The sequence below is a fragment of the Lygodium microphyllum genome, chromosome 23 (genome assembly GCF_053477565.2).
Source record: "Lygodium microphyllum isolate KBCC chromosome 23, Lygodium_microphyllum_v1.1.10, whole genome shotgun sequence".
Taxonomy (NCBI): domain Eukaryota; kingdom Viridiplantae; phylum Streptophyta; class Polypodiopsida; order Schizaeales; family Lygodiaceae; genus Lygodium; species Lygodium microphyllum.
In genome coordinates, this window is record NC_141157.1 from 11,947,983 (window position 1) to 11,964,293 (window position 16,311).

Below are 16,311 nucleotides of genomic sequence, written 5' to 3' on the forward strand. Positions count from 1 at the left end.
CCATTCTAGTTATCCTTGATATGGTCTTGCCATGTTAGAGGGCTCAAGGAATTCCACCTATCTTCTTATTCCTTTTGCTGCCTAATATTTGTTTCTCACACTCTTAGGATTCTAGTTGTTTATTTTATCCTAGTATGTTAGGGGTATTCCTCCATATTTCTTGTTCATTCCAATGCCTAGTCCCTGTCCTCACATGATTAGGCCTTACAAGTGATGTCTCTTAATCATAGAGCACTACCCTTTTTGGCTGCTCTCTCTGTCCAAACATTCCCTCTTCTTCTACTTCCCTTTTTACCATTTGTCAAACCTTTGAATGTTTCCCAAAATTAGCCTCTTGGAGGTGCTAACAAGAGTATTGAGTCTAGTGGCTGTGCAACCTAGTTGTTTTCTTGTTCTTTTTGATGCCATATACTTGTTTCTATATTCCAGTGTGTTGGAAGCAGCGTGTTTCTTGTAATTATGAATCCATCAGTTTTGTGATCCCATTCTACTTGTTTGAGATTTGATCTTTCCGTATTAGTGTTTTCTTGTTCCTTTCACACCTACATAGCTATTATTTAGATTAAGAATTGGTCCTACTATACTAGAGGTATCTCTCTTTTCTTTGATGCCTGGTACCTATTCTCACGTTTGCTAGGAATAAGAGATAGTCTCTTTGGCCGCGTCACATTGCTAGAGTTAGAAATGATCTCTCTTGTGATATTAAGCAACTATAATCCAAAGGCCACAGCTCCCTCTTCCTGGTTGCAGTTCTCTTACTTTAATTTTTTTTGTTTGCAAAGCTCAAGGTATTTGTAGAAGGTTTAGCAACATGAAATGGGAATGGGAAACACGAACATGGAATAACATAAGAATGCGGCAAGTAGGGAATGGGAATGGAGCATTTCAAAATGGGAGAGTTGAAAAATTTGTCATTGTGTTGAAAAGCAAAGAACTAGTAAGTGAAAGAGGGCTGGCTTTTTATGAAAGTGATGGTTGGTTATTACAGCTTGGGGCAGAGAGAGAGAGAGAGAGAGAGAGAGAGAGAGAGAGAGAGAGAGAGAGAGAGAGAGAGATTGCAAGCCTCATTACAAAAAAAAAGATATTGCAAACCAATTCTTTACAAGTTGAAATGTGTGCTGCTTCCAAATTTCATGGGAACAAAAACAGCAAGCTCAGCCCAAGTTGAATAGAATGGCAAGGATTGTGCTATTTTCTATTTTGATGCACTTGTATCTACATGGCAAACTTTAATGTCATTTTGGTCAGTGTGAAGGATTTTTCACGTACCCAAGGGGTACCTTTAATTTATGGGAAACCATTTCGGAATCCTTGCTTGTCTGAGAACCCTTGCCTTGGATAGCTCTTGGCAAGCTTGGAAAAATTAATGGATGGCTAGTCTTAGAGCAAGCATTCCCCAATCATATATATCATTTGCTCATTAAGGATCATGAATGATTGATGGATAAGGGCAATTCCCTTTGGGGCCTCCACAAAGATGGAGGTTGGTAGAAATCCACGATGATGGTGGGCTGACTTAACAAAATCCCTTCAAATGCGCAATCTTTGTTTGGAAAATGTTGGTGGGTGGACTTTATCTCAAGGATGTGAAATTTCGATGCTTTTCTTAGCATTTGACTAAGAGTTAATCAAATGTGCAAATGTGACTTGCACATGTGAGGTGCAGGTTAGTTATTTCACAATGTGGGACCTAGGACCCTGAGATATTAGTTGGTGCCAAAGGCAAAAGTACTAACAAGCTATACTTGGTAGGTACTAGGTGGTACCTAGTGTCAAAAATTTTCCTAGGTCACTTTATTAGCCATAAGTATTAGTGGTGACACTAGGGACTCGATGAAGGGGGGGCAAGAGTGCCCAGGTGGTGTGCGTAGAGAGAATGGGTTGTGTTCATCAGTAAAGAGTGCAAAGAGAGTGGAGACTTGAGTTGGGTGTGTACCAGTGTGGTACACACAAAGAATAAAAGAATGTATTTTTACTTGGGGTACAGTACACTCACACCCACAAGGGTGCAATCACATGTATAAGTAAATTTATACATGGGAGTAGCAAAGGGCATTTACACCCAACAACCTCCCACTTAAAGATCCTTAGCGAATCTTTAACCAACTCCCACTAGTCGAATGCAATGCTCATGTTGAGCCTTTGTAAGACTCTAGTCTCTTAGTGAGAACATTTGGAGGGTTATCTTGTGTTTTGATCTTAGTCAGTGTGACTAGACCATCATCTAGAACCTGTATGATAAAGTGATACCGCACATCAATATGTTTGGTACGTGCATGAAACATGGCATTCTTAGCCAGGCATACATCACTCTGGCTATCGCATCCAAGTATAGGTGTTTGGGTGGGCAGCCCAAAATCCTTGACCAAACGACCAAGCCAAATAGCTTTTTTCAAAGCTTCAGTGGTTGAAATATATTCAGCCTCAGTGGTAGAAAGTGCTACCATCTTTTGTAATCTAGAGTACCAAGGAATGGCCCCACCAATCAAGGTAAATATGTCCTCGCTAGTAGACTTGTGAATATCCAAGTCACCTGCCATGTCTATATCACAATATCCCTGCAGATTGAACATATCCTTTCCATCGCAAATACATTTTCTTTGTGTGCCTTTAAGGTAGCGGAAGATGCATTTCATTGCCTCCCAATGTGCTTTGTCAGGATTTGACAAAAACCTTTTCACAACTCCCATTGCATGAGCAATGTTAGGTCTAATAGCACCCATAGCATACATGAGTGATCCACAAGCTGAAGCATAAGGAACACCCTTCATAGAGCTGGCTACCTTATCATCTTTTGGGTAATGTGCTTTGTTAAGCTTAAGGTATGGTGGTAAAGGAATACCAAGTGGCTTAGCATTTGCCATAGAAAAACGATTAAGTACTTTGCTGATGTACTTTTCTTATGAGAGAAATAAGAGCTACTATTCTTTATCTCAGGTTACACGCATGCCCAAAATGTGTTCAGCTGCACCCAAGTCCTTCATGGAAAAGAGTGAATTCAATTGTCTTTTTAGTGCATTAACCTAGCTTTTATGCTTACCAGCAATAAGCATATCATCCATTTAAAGCACAAGAATTATAAGGTTTCCATCATCAGCCTTCTTTATACATAAGCAGTGATTTTTCATTGCTTCTTTTAAACCCATGTGAGAGCTTGAAGGCATCAGATTTTTTATACCACTGTCTAGGAGCTTGTTTTAAACCATATAAGCTTGTCTTAAGCCTACACACCAAATGCTCCTTCCTTGGCATAACAAAGCCCTCTGGCTGTTTCATATACAACTCTTCTCCTAAATCACCATGAAGGAATGCAGTTCTAATATCCATTTGATCAAAGCTCAAGATTCATAGATGCTACAATAGCAAACAATACTTGAAGAGTGGTCATTTTGACAACAGGTGAAAACGCTTCTTGAAAGTCAATCCCCTCTTTTTGTGTATAACCCTTAGCCACAAGTTTGGCTTTGTATTTGGGTTAACCATCCACACACTTGATTTTATAGATCCATTTGTTAGGAATAGCTTTATTATCTTTGGGCAATGGAACCAAATCCCAAGTATCATTCTGATGCAATGATTTCATTTCTTCCTACATAGCTAACTCCCACTTTTTCTTTAACTCATAAAATAATGTCTCTGTGAGAGGCTCACCCTCATCTATGAGTAAAATGCAGTCCAAAGAGGGATCAAACCTTTGTATAGGTCTCCTGACACATGTAGACCTTCTCACCCAATGATCTATGTTATCAAGCAATAGATCCGCATCCAAAGGAATGCCAAGGACCTCATTATTTGCTGCTAAGCTGCATTTTCAGGTTGCTGTAATACATTTTCAGGCTGCTGTAATTCATTCTTAGGCTACTATAATACATTTTTAGGCTGCTGTAATTCATTTTCAGCGTGCTGATTTTGTTGCCCAAGTTGATTTTCAGCATCCCTTTGCTACCCATTTTCATTTGGCTTAATTATGATATGCATGATTATCAAAACCAGCATCAAATGGAGCTGAATTTTACAGCTCTAAGTCTAATACAATAGTGAGAGCAAAAAGCACATGTAGAGTGGCCATCTTCACAACAGGTGAGAAGACCTCTTGGAAGTCAATCCCTTCCTCTTGTGCATACCCTTTAGCAACTAGTCTTGCCTTGTACTTGGCTTTCCCATCAACTGTCTTTACTTTGTAAACCCATTTGTTTGGAAGAGGCTTCCTTCCTTTGGGCATCGACACAAGATCCCAAGTATCATTAGCATACAGAGATTTAATCTCTTCTTGCATAGCTAGCTCCCACTTACTGTTGAATTGCCATGACTTCGCCTCTTTGTATGTAGGAGGCTCACCCTCATCTGTAAGCATCGTATAATGCAAGGAGGGATCAAACCTGTGTGGTTGCCTTCTTACGCGTGTAGACCTGTATACCCAATGATCTACATTTTCAAGAATTGGGTCTACATCTGGAGGTATATCATTTTCAGCATTTATTGGCTGTTGTAAGCCATTTTCAACATGCTGTTCATGTTGTACAGCACCTTCATTTTCATTACCAGCACCTGCATTTTCATAATCTGCAAGTCTATCTTGCTGTCTATGACCTCCTTGTGCTTCTATTTGGTGTACATTATCATCTGGCTCAAAAATAACTGGCTGATCATCAGTTTCAGCCCGTGGTACACCACCATAAGGTTCATCATTTGAAGTAATAGGTGGCTGCAAATTCTTAAATTTTACATTTTTTATATCTTCATTAGAGGCTAAAGTACCTTTCAACAATTTTGCCTCATTAAACACAACATTACAACTGTGAATAATTTTCTTGGATTGAGGTAACCACACTCTGTAGCCAAATTCACCCTCATCACCATAGCCCATGAAAATGCCTGGTGGATTTTGGGTCAAGTTTGTTCCTCAGCTCATCTTGAACATGCACAAAAGCATCACAACCAAATATGTGTAAATGGTCATATGAGGTGATTTGCCAGACCAAGCCTCCTCAGGGATGCCATTATTTAAGGACTTGTTTGGAGAGTGGTTGCAAATGTGAACAGTGGTTTTGAGTGCCTCTCCCCAAAATTCATGAGGGAGATTAGTAGTGGATAGCATGCACCACATTCTTTAACATAAAAGTCCTATTATATCTTTGAGCCATCCCATTTGAAGAAGGGCTGTAAAGAGTTGTAAGCTCCCTCTTAATTCCATGCAAGTCACAAAAGGACTTGAATTCAGTAGATGTAAACTCACCCCCATTATGAGTTCTCAAGCATTTCAGCTTTCTACTTGTCTAAGTGGTCACAAATGCATGAAAAGTTTTAAAAACACCAACCACTTTACTTTTCTTTTTCAACAAGTAAACCCAAATCTTTTTGGAACAATCATCAATAAAGGAGACAATATATAGCACCATCCAACGATTTCACTGGCATACTATATACATCAAAATGCACTAAGTCCAAGACATTGGACTTACGAGAGACACCAGAGTAAAATGAATTTTTTACTTGCTTTCCAAACTAACATTCATTACAAAAGTTAAGTTTAGAGTCTTTTCCATCAACCCTCTTCAAAGAGGTAAGGATATCAAATCCTTTCTAGCTCATATGGCCTAATCTCTTATGCCATAACTCCAAATGACATCCAATTTTTGCAATTGCAAGAAACTTTCCATTCAAAGCTTTACAGTGTAAACAATACAAATTGCCCTTCTTGGTTCCTTTTGCAACCAGCATGGAACCCTTTTTCACTTTCCACAAACCACCACCAAACAGTGTAGTGTAACCATGCAAGTCAAGTTGACTAACAGATAGTAAACTCTTTTTGATGCCAAACACATATTTAACATATTTCAACACAAGCTCTTGCCCATTATCTAAAGACAAGTGTACAGTGTCGATCCCATCAATGCTGCAAGCATGGTTATTTCCAAGATACACCTTTCCATAAGTGCCTGTATTGAACATAGCAAAATATTCCAAGTAAGGAGTTACATGGAAAGAGGCACGAGAGTCTACAATCCAAGTCTGAGTGACACCATCATCAACTGACAAAAGTGCAGTAATCACCGGCCTTGATAATCTGTATATCTTGCATGTGACATACAAGGGTATCATAATCAACTGCACATAATACATCAGCCTCTGTATCTGAAAGCTCCTCTATGACTACACTGGAGGCCACATTAGTCTTTTCCTTGCCTTTGGCCACCTCAGATACATCTGTCTTATCTTCTTTCTTCTTTTTGTCTCCTACATTCTTCTTTTCCTCTTGTTCCTTCTTGTAATACCTGCAATCAGGCTTCTTGTGGCCCTTCCGACCACAGTGATAGCAAGTACTGTCACTCTTTTCCTTTTCTTTACTCTTGCTTCTGTTCTCTGTCCAACATTTGCATTTTTCTTTTCAGTCCTGCCTCTTACATTAAAAGTTGAGTTGTTGCCTTCTCCACTAGACATACATCTAATTTCTTCATTCAAGATTGAATCCCTCACCCCATCATATGAGAGATTGGGGCTATTGTTGAGAGAAACCACTAAGGTCTCCCAAGAATCAGATAATACTCAACTTATCATCAAAATCCAAATTTGCATCCTTGAGCTGATTTAAAATGCCAGTAAATGCACTCAAGTGCTCAGTTGCAGGCTTTGACTCATCCAGTCGCATATTCACCAACTTGCGCATTAAATGCACCTGATTAACAGGTGTGGTAATCTCATAGGTAGTTTTCAGCTTCGCCCATATTGCATAAACAGCAGCAATCAGCGTGTGGAGGGTTGGAAACATGCGCCAGACTGTAGGGAACAGTGATGGACAGCAAGGGCTGAGATGTCCTCCGTGATCGGGGTGTGGGCAGCAGGCTGGTAACACCTGAAACTTGCAAAAACGAGATTGTGAAAGAGTGGAGGGCTGGCTGCCAATTTATACAAAATTAGGGTTCTAGATCCTCTCCCACTTAACTTTCTCGATCCGCTCCCCGTTTTAGGGTTTTGGCTAAAATAAGCCTAAAATAAGCATGTTTTGGGACTGTTTAAGTGGCTAAGTGCCTTTCTTAGCACAACACAAACCTCTTCAGGGATGCCACTTTCAAGTGCATGATGTGGAGATTGGTTGCAAATATGCACCGCAATTTTAAGTGCCTCTCCCCAAAAAGATTGCAGGAGATTAGCTGTGAACAATATGTAGTAAATCTTCTCACATAAAGTGCGATTCATTCGCTTAGCCACACCATTAGATGATAGATTATAAGGGGCTGTAAGTTCTTGTTTAATCCCATTTACATCACAAAATTATTGAATTCTTTAGATACACACTCTTCCCCATTGTTTGTTTTTATGCATTTTAGTTTTAAACTCTTTTGAGTGCTAATAAATGCATAAACCCTTTTAAAGGCGTCCAATGCCTCACTTTTCTACGAAAGCAAGTAAACCCATAGGTTTCTAGAATGGTCATCAATAAAAGACACAAAATTAACAGAAACTATTATGAGGTTTTTATTGGCACGGTACATAGATTAGAGTGGACTAAAGCCAAAATACATGCTTTCCTAGAGGCTCCATGAGAGTATGAACTCTTTACATGTTTTCCCAAAGCACAGTCATTACAAAATTCAAGCTTTGAGTTTTTCACATCAACTCTTCCAAGTGAGGAAAGTGCTTGTAAACCCATTTGGCTTACGTGTCCAAGACGCTTGTGCTATAGTCCATGTGCGACTGCACTTTTGTAACTGCAACAAACTTTCCAGGAAGTGCCTTGTAGTAAAGATAATATAGAGTTTTCTTTTTACTGCCTCTAGTGACTAGCATGGACCCTTTCTGTATCTTCCATGTTTCTTCACCAAAGGTAGTGAAGTAACCCCTATTGTCTAACTACCCAACAGAAAGCAATCTCTTCTTAATGCCAGGTACATATCTAATATCATGAAGAATTAATTCCTGGCCATTTTCAAGAGCCAAGTGTATGGTGCCTACTCCTTCAATATCACATGCATGGTTATTCCCTAGGTAAACTATCCCAAGGTTACCTATTGCATAAGAAGAAAAACGCTCCAAAGATGGAGTTACATGAAATGAAGCGCCACTGTCAACAATCCAAAATTATGACCAACCTTCATGAGCAGACAACAAGACATCTATCACATCCCTTTTAGTGATATACATGTCTTTCGCTATCATAGCATGTGGATCTAAAGATACAGCCAGCAAATCGGCATCTTTATTTTCTTCTATCTCCTCAATGACAACATTAGATACCACATTTGTCTTCTCTGTTTCTTTAGGGGTAGAGCTGCCATCCTTCTCATTCTTTTTGCCTTTTGCATTAGCCTGCTTCTTGTGTTCTTGCTCCTTTTTATAGTACCTGTAATCGGGTTTTTTATGCCCTTTGCGTCCACATTCATAGCAAGTGACATGTTGTTTTTTCTTGCTTTTGCTGTGATTTTTACTCTTATTTATAGCATTTGACCTCTTTTCAGTTCGTCCTCTTACATCGTAGGCTGATCCACAATTTTCCCCACTTGCCTTGCATCTAATCTCCTCATTGAGAATAGAACCATGCACACATCAAATGTCAAGTTGGGATTGTTGCTTAATGACACAACCAATGTTTCCCATGAATGTGGTAAAGTCACGAGCAAGAAGATAGCCTTCAGCTTAGGATCAAAAGTCGGTAAGCCTGCATCCCACAACTAACTCAAAATACTAGTGAATGCATTTAAGTGTTTTGAGGCAGGCTTAGACTCATCAAGCTTCAAGTTGACTAACTTTCGCATGAGATGGACCTGATTGACAGGAGTCATGTTCTCATACGTAGCCTTGAGTTTCTCACAAATTGCATATGCAGGGTGAGTTCCTTGATATCAACCAAGATATCATTTGTGGCTGCCATTTTGACGTAAGTGATGGCTTTCTTATTCATTTTAGCCCAATCCTCATCTGACAAAGCAAAAGGCTCATGTTTTGCCAAAGCATCATCACGATCCTTTAGAAAAAGTATACCCTATATACAATCTTTCCAAAGATCAAAGCCATTGCCGTCAAATTTGTGAATCTCAAAAAGATTCTTTGTATCAGATGTAGATGCACTGCCAGTGATTTTCAACAATAAAAAGGAATTGCAATAAAATGTTGAATACTTTCAGCCAATAGCAAGGTTGCTGAATATAACAACAAGTATTCAAACTTGTACTTCCAAAAGTGCCCAAGAAGCAGATATTTTGCTGCAATTTTAGTCCAAAGGGCTGATTACAACCTAAACATGAACGAATCTGATTCATATGCATAAAAGATAGCTCCCGCTTCAATAATACATCACCATAATGCCCAAATGTAATAACCCAAGTGCTATATGTACCATTGTTTCACTGCACAATGAGCATTCAGCAATACATATACCAAGAGACGCTGGCTTATTAAAAAAAAAAAAAACATTTGATACATCCCAAGTTCAAATTTCTCCCACTTAGCAGTGAATTTGCAGTAATTTCTTGCAAACCACAAATTGGCTCAAAATGCATCACTGATGTAAAAAGCCCTGAAATTTTTGCAATAAATCTGCACCAATTGCATTAATACATCATTCCGAGTGTCAAATACGGGTAAATGTTGCAGAAATTTCACAAATTCTGCGAAACCCCCAAATTTTTGGGTTCAAATGTGCACAAGTTTCAGTGAAATTGGCTCAGCTGAGCAAAAAATACTGACAAAAAAGCCTAAAATGTGCCGACGTGACCAATGTGACCTGTCTAATGATGTTATCTGTGGTCGCGCTGGTCGTGACTGGTCATGCAGATTGCTGCTGGTCAAACCTGGTGTTGCTTGCAGTCAGGCTGGTCAGAATTGACAGCTGAGTGGTCATGCAGACTGCCACCTACCTTTTGCCTGGTCACAGAGCCGTCAAAGGGCTATCGCATGCACACAAAAGTGACAACCTGCCGTTCTCGTTGCATGTGTATGTAGAAACTGACCCGTACAGTCTCGGGAAGCGCACACACTCTTGCAGTAGCTCTGATACCAGTTTGAAGGAGGGGCAAGAGTGCCCAAGTGTTGTGTGCAGAGAGAATGGGGTGTGTTCAGCAATAAAGAGTGCAGAGAGAGTGGAGACTTGAGTTGGGTGTGTACTACTGTGGTACACACAAAGAATAAAAGAATGTATTTATACTTAGGGTACGGTATACTCACACCTGCAAGGGTGTGGTCACATGTACAAGTAAATTTAAACACGGGAATAGCAAAGGGCCTTTACACCCAACACTTGGCATTAATTAATTAATTATGCCACTCCAGAGGCTAATAAGTGCTTGAAAATACTTGGTTGATAAATTAGCCTAGCCAATTTAATTGTTGACTGGCCATATTATTTTTCTTAGCAATGAATACTTATTAAATTAATTTTCAGGATTAATAGTCTAAAAATTAGTTTAATAATGCCGGAAAATTGATGAGGAAGACTGGCACTTGACAAAAGTTGCCCATGCAAGTGGGGAGAAGTCTGCTAGAGGCTGAGAGAGGGTCATTCTAGCTTGGGGGCAGGTTGAGAGAGAGGAGGAGGCTACCATTGCTGCTGCAGAAGTTACAGGCCTTTTCTAGTTAGCAAGAGACCCTCTTGGAGCTGGTGACCCTCCCAGAAGCATCTACAGCTGTACAGCCTGGGAAGGCTGTTTGGCAGCTAACGACAAGAATTTGAGCTGGTGACAGCCTATTCTAGGTTCCCAGACAGCAGGTGACAGCAGCAACTGCACTTTAGAATAGGATAGTAACTCATTTGAAGAGTTTCTCATGATAAAAGTTTGAAATCTCTCTCTCTCTCTCTCTCTCTACAACATTCTATCTCATCCTCCAACCATTTCTCATCTTCCCTCGGAAAAAGTGAGTAGTTACAACCATTGGAGGTGCAGATTTTGAAGAATCTTTGCTGTAAACCCTAATTACAGTAGAAATTAGGGTTTGACAACCAATTTGAGAAGTGTGCTCAGATTTGTTGGCTTAGGGCTTGAATTTTAGCAAGTGAAATTGAGGAATTTCATAAAATTCCAGAGACCAGCTAGTGAACAGTGAAATTGGGGCTGAATTTGTCACCCATGAAGCACAGCAAAGGTGAATTTCCTTGAGCAAACCAAGGGAAGATTGGTTTGAAGGCTTGCTGGTCATTTGTGATAGCAAGAGTCAATTGGAGAGGGAAGGAGATTCAAGGAATCTCATTGTATTCCATTTAGATTGCAATACAAGATGAGGAAATACCACAAAGTGTGCCAGTTTTGGGGCCAACAAGCTATCCATTATCCAAGATCAAGTGGTAAATTTTCACTTTATGTGAATTTTATTATTGATGTAGTTTGTGCAAATCAGGTCATTACCACACTTTCCCTAAAAGGAAGCGTCTACAGCAGCCATAACTGTTTAAACAGCTACCAATTCTTCATTAATGCAAACAGCAACAGTCATGACTATCCACAGCCTGCCACATTGGCGATTTGACAGTCACAAGTGCATTTTGTGCAGTTTATTACAGTATTTTGGTCCAAATTAGCCATATTAGCACTTTGAATCGACACACAGACTGTCAGAATTGTAGGAAATTAATACTGTAGTTTTTACATCATCATTTACATAATCATTTCTGGCTCAACAGCCTCAGGATAGCAGGGAAATTTTTATAGGACACCAGCAATAATTTTCAGAAAAATTGACTTATTGCAAAAGACAGCAGTAAATCACAGCAGAGATTTGATTTAGCATGATTGGTTCATCTCATCATCTCATGTATGCAGACAACTATGAAACATGCTGAATGAACTTTCCAGCAGGGAGTAAAATACAAGGAAAATAACAAACTGAGTGTAATGTTGAGTGTGATCAGCCTTTTGCTGATCTGGAATTAGAGAGGATGAATTTAATTGGGAGGAGGAGGGGGCTATCCATGTGCAAGATCAGATTTTAACAGCTCGCCTGGATAGCATAGAAAGTCAAGTGCACATTTCCATGGAAACATTAGACGCCATGGAAATTCAACTAACTAGAGTCTCTGAACTAGGTGAGAATGGTAAAGAAAAAGAACTTATGGATAACTGTTTCAAACCCTTAGACTTGAGAATGGGTTGTGAGATCCCATCATAACATCTTCAATATTTTAGCTCAAGGAATTTTGGAAGCACCAAAGAGATAATCTAGCCATAAGAGATAGGAAACCACCTTAATTCAATGGTGAGGAGAACTAAAGGAACAAAGACACAATTCACATCTTACGAAAATGGAAAGCCTTGCATATGCTTAAGAGCCTGTCTCCAAAGTATTGGATGTGTCACCAAGTGGTGATACTTTTTACAGTTGCTTTTCTTATTTACTTATATAAATATTTTGTTTTTCTTTTCTTTTGTTGCTGTTGCTTTTTACCCCTAGAGTTCTCTTGGAATAAGCGGGATCTTTGCATGGCCAGAAGAGGCAACCATTGGGACAAATTGGACTAATGGTTTGTCTGAGCCTTAGGACCAGTTTCATATTGAATGGGCACTGAAGAATAGAATGCCAGTGGTTTGGGACTGTGTGCTTAGCCACTGGAGATGGTGCAGGACAATGAGCCTGGCCAAGATAGAAGATGCACATGTGAGAATGCTCACGGAATAAAAGTCAAACATAGATAGGAAATTTGCCCAACGCATATGTTTCTCTGACAATTTAGCCTGTGTGAGAAAGTATCTAAGTGTTTGATGATCTGTTTGCACTACAAAATCAGCACCAAGCAAATAGTGCTTCCAACTAGAGAGTGCATGGATCACAGTCAATAATTCTTTCTCATAAATTTGGTAAGTCCTTTCAATGACAGAAAGTACTCTACTCTCGTATGCCACAACTCCGTCATTCTGCATTAATACAGCACCAATGTTGTTTCCACATGCATCACACTGCACTACAAATGGCTTAGACAGATCTGGCAAAATAAGTACTCGATCTGTAGTCATTTTTCCCTTCAAACATCTAAATGCTGATTTCTCTTTGTCAGTCCATTGTCATTTGAGATCCTTCTTTTCAAGCGTATGTAAAGGAGAAGCAATCTCTGTAAAGTGTCTTACAAATCTTCTGTAGTAAGAGCATAGGCCAAGAAAACTGCGGACATCATGAACAATTTTTAAGTCTGGCCAAGAGACAATTGCTTCTATCTTTGCAGAATCCATCTTCACACCATCTTTAGAAACTATGTGCCCAAGGAAATGAATCTCTTCCAAAAAGAATTCACTCTTCTTACCATTAATGAGCAATCTGTTACGCTTAAGCTTATTAAAGACTGCAACTAGGTGTTTTCTATGCTCCTCTTCATTCTTTGAAAAGATAATCATATCATCAAAGAATGTGCCAACGAAACTTCGATAAGGGCGGAAAATTCTATCCATCATCCTGTTAAACGTAGCAGGAGCATTGGTCAATCCAAACGGCATGACTAAAAATTCATAAGTCTTATGGATATCCTCTGGCCTGATTCTGATCTGATGGTATCCACTTTTTAAATCTATCCTGCTAAACATTCATGCTCCCTGTAATCGATCAAGAATGTCATCTATCCTCGGAATCGGAAACCTATTCTTGATCGTGTTCTTATTCAAGGCTTTGTAGTCAATACACATTCGCCAAGAGCCGTCCTTTTTCTGAACTAGCAACACAGGTGAACAAAACAGAGAACTACTGGGCTGAATTAGTCCTTTCTCTAAAGGCTCATTAACCTGTGTCATAATCTCTTTCTACTGGGCTGCACTGACCTTGTACGGTGGCCTATTGGGCGGACTAGTCCCTGGAATAAGATCTATGGTATGATCTTCAGGCCTCTCAGGGGTAATCCTCTTGGTAACGAATCTGAGAAATAGACACTGAATTTATCCAAGAAAGCCCTTCTACTTTCATCTAGTAAAGACACATTATTGTCAACTTCATTAACTTGCTTTGCAAAAACCAAGTACGCAGAAATATGATTTTTCATTACAGAAGTAATTGCAGAAGTAGAAACAACTGGGATAGACTCTTCTTTAAGCTTCACATCTAACACACGAGTCTTGCTCCTACGTACAAGAGTAATCGTTCTATTGTAAGTATCCAAGATAGCATGCTTCCTATGGCACCATGGGATACCCAACAGAACATCACAGCCCTCTAGAGGCATAATATGGAACTCCTCTGTGTCCACATAGCTCTGAATATGCATATGAAGTTTGCCAAGAATGGGGGTGACAGGTTCAGTATGTCCTGGGCATGCCAAATCATCCTGTCCAACTGGTCCCATTTCCTCGAGACCTATACCCAATTTAGCTGCCAATGCTGGTGAGATAAAGTTTGCACGAGCTCGAGGATCAAAGAAAATAAGCACTATGGAATCTCTGATCTTTCCCCAAGCTCTGCACAATTCTGTAGCATCATCAACTGATTGATCTCCATCAGGCACTAAGACAATGCTGGGCTTCTTTTTACTTGGCGCATCTTTATCCTCCACATCTTTAGAAAATTGCTGTGGGCACTTACAATATGGCCTTTCTATTCACAAATAAAGCATTTGAGGATTTGAACCCGGGTCGCTTGGGTAAAAGCCAGGTATCCTGCTTAAACTGAGAATCCTTCTTTTCAGTGCCTTTAAAGCTGTCAGCTTTTCCTTTCAACAATGCATTTGCCACACCAGCATTTTCAATTAAATGTACCATATTTGTAACCCTAGTCTTGGTACAATAATCGCTTATGGCTTCGGGCAAAGTGCAACAGTACTTTTCAATTTGTTCTCACAGGGGCACTATCCTGTAAGAACTCACAGGCAAAAGTGCTTCTCAAAATATCTTATTGTACTCCTCTAAATCCGTACAATTTGCCGCGTCCAATTTATGCCATGCAGTCATGACATCTACTTCAAACGTGTTAGTTAACCATGAGACTGCAAATAACTGTTTGAAATGAACCCAAGTGGCAGGTGCATATCCTTGCATCAACAATATGTTCCACCACTGCAAAGCATTACCTTTCAAAAAAGTTACAGCCTTCCACACCTTAGAAGTCTCAATAAAATTCCCTCCTGTGTAAGCTGCATCAAACTGTTGTATAAATGTCAAAGCTTTCAGCTTATCTTGCATACCACTGAAGGTTTCAAACTTTATTGCCTGACCACCCTCTTTATAGTCTTTAGGCTTTGCATTTTTTGGTGCCAGGTTGTCATAGACAGGTGGCTATAAAAAGGGGTCTCCCTTAGGTGCATTATCAGCATTCATTTCACATGTCTTAGCTGCCATATGCCCACTAGGCTGAGAAAAACCAGCAGCTGCATTTTGTACTCCAGGCATCAAATAAGGACTCTGCAAAGTCTAATAACCGGGCTGTAGACCAATATTAGCATAAAGTGGATTCACTGTCTCAATAGGCATTATTCCTGGTGGCCCTCTAGGCAAGTATCCCTGATAACCCGTGGGTAATCCAGCCATTGCTTGAAAAACTGACCCACCACCAAAGTAACCAGGATAAGTAGCAAACCGAGGAGGAATAGTCTGTTGTGCCACTTGTGCATAACTGCCTTGACCATTCACTTCTTGATCCTGTGCTTGTGCTTCTTGTTGCACTAGACCTGTCTCCATGTTTGCTGTCTTTTCCACATGCTCACGCACATTAGAGGTTTGCCTTTTTTAGCACTCCATGGTATGATGTGATGACTCAGCCTGAGAATCCTCATTATGTGACTTCAAAAATTTTTGCATCCGAGGATTCTTTACCAGCTGTTGAAAAGAGCCAACCATACTGAGGAGTTGTGCCATAAACAAGTTCTCCCGTTCTTGCTCCTCATCATGTGGTTCAATCTCGGTTCTAGAAGGTGCTGACACTTGTGCACCAATACTCTCTCTTCGGTGTCTATGAGCAGAAGAATAACTCTCTTTTCCATGGGGGAGTTTTCCTTTGCCTTTATCCATGTCTTCAATCTCTCTAGTCCTATAATCTCTGTAAAACTTGTGTGTATGGCCTTTTCACCCAAAATTGTTCGAGCTTAAATTCTTACAGAAAAGAATTCAAATCCCAGGGATGGAACCATGCAACCGGTCTATGACTCACATAAAGCGGTAGTTCCTTCAATTAACACCTGGACTTTACATACACACACATAAACAGAGACCTCTCTCCCTCGCTCAACACCAGATTGGCCCCGAAGACCGGCGCCCCTCTTGGTATTTCTTTATCAATTAAAAGATAGAAAATTACCAAAAAAATGGTAATGTTCCAAAATACATAACCTGTGAATAGTTGGTTTTCATCTCTTCTAAGTAAATCCCAGCTGCATAGGAACAATACAGCATGTCCAGATCAACATCCCTAACTGTC

The 16,311-nt window shown here is 39.9% G+C and overlaps 1 protein-coding gene and 1 pseudogene across 6 annotated transcripts in view; one reads left to right on the plus strand and one right to left on the minus strand.

Annotated features, from left to right (window-relative positions):
• The window catches only part of LOC148015886 (putative LRR receptor-like serine/threonine-protein kinase At1g63430), a 143,824-nt gene that overhangs the window by 8,597 nt on the left and 118,916 nt on the right, over window positions 1-16,311 (plus strand). The window lies entirely within an intron of this gene.
• On the minus strand, window positions 14,736-15,905 carry LOC148015887 (uncharacterized; annotated as a pseudogene).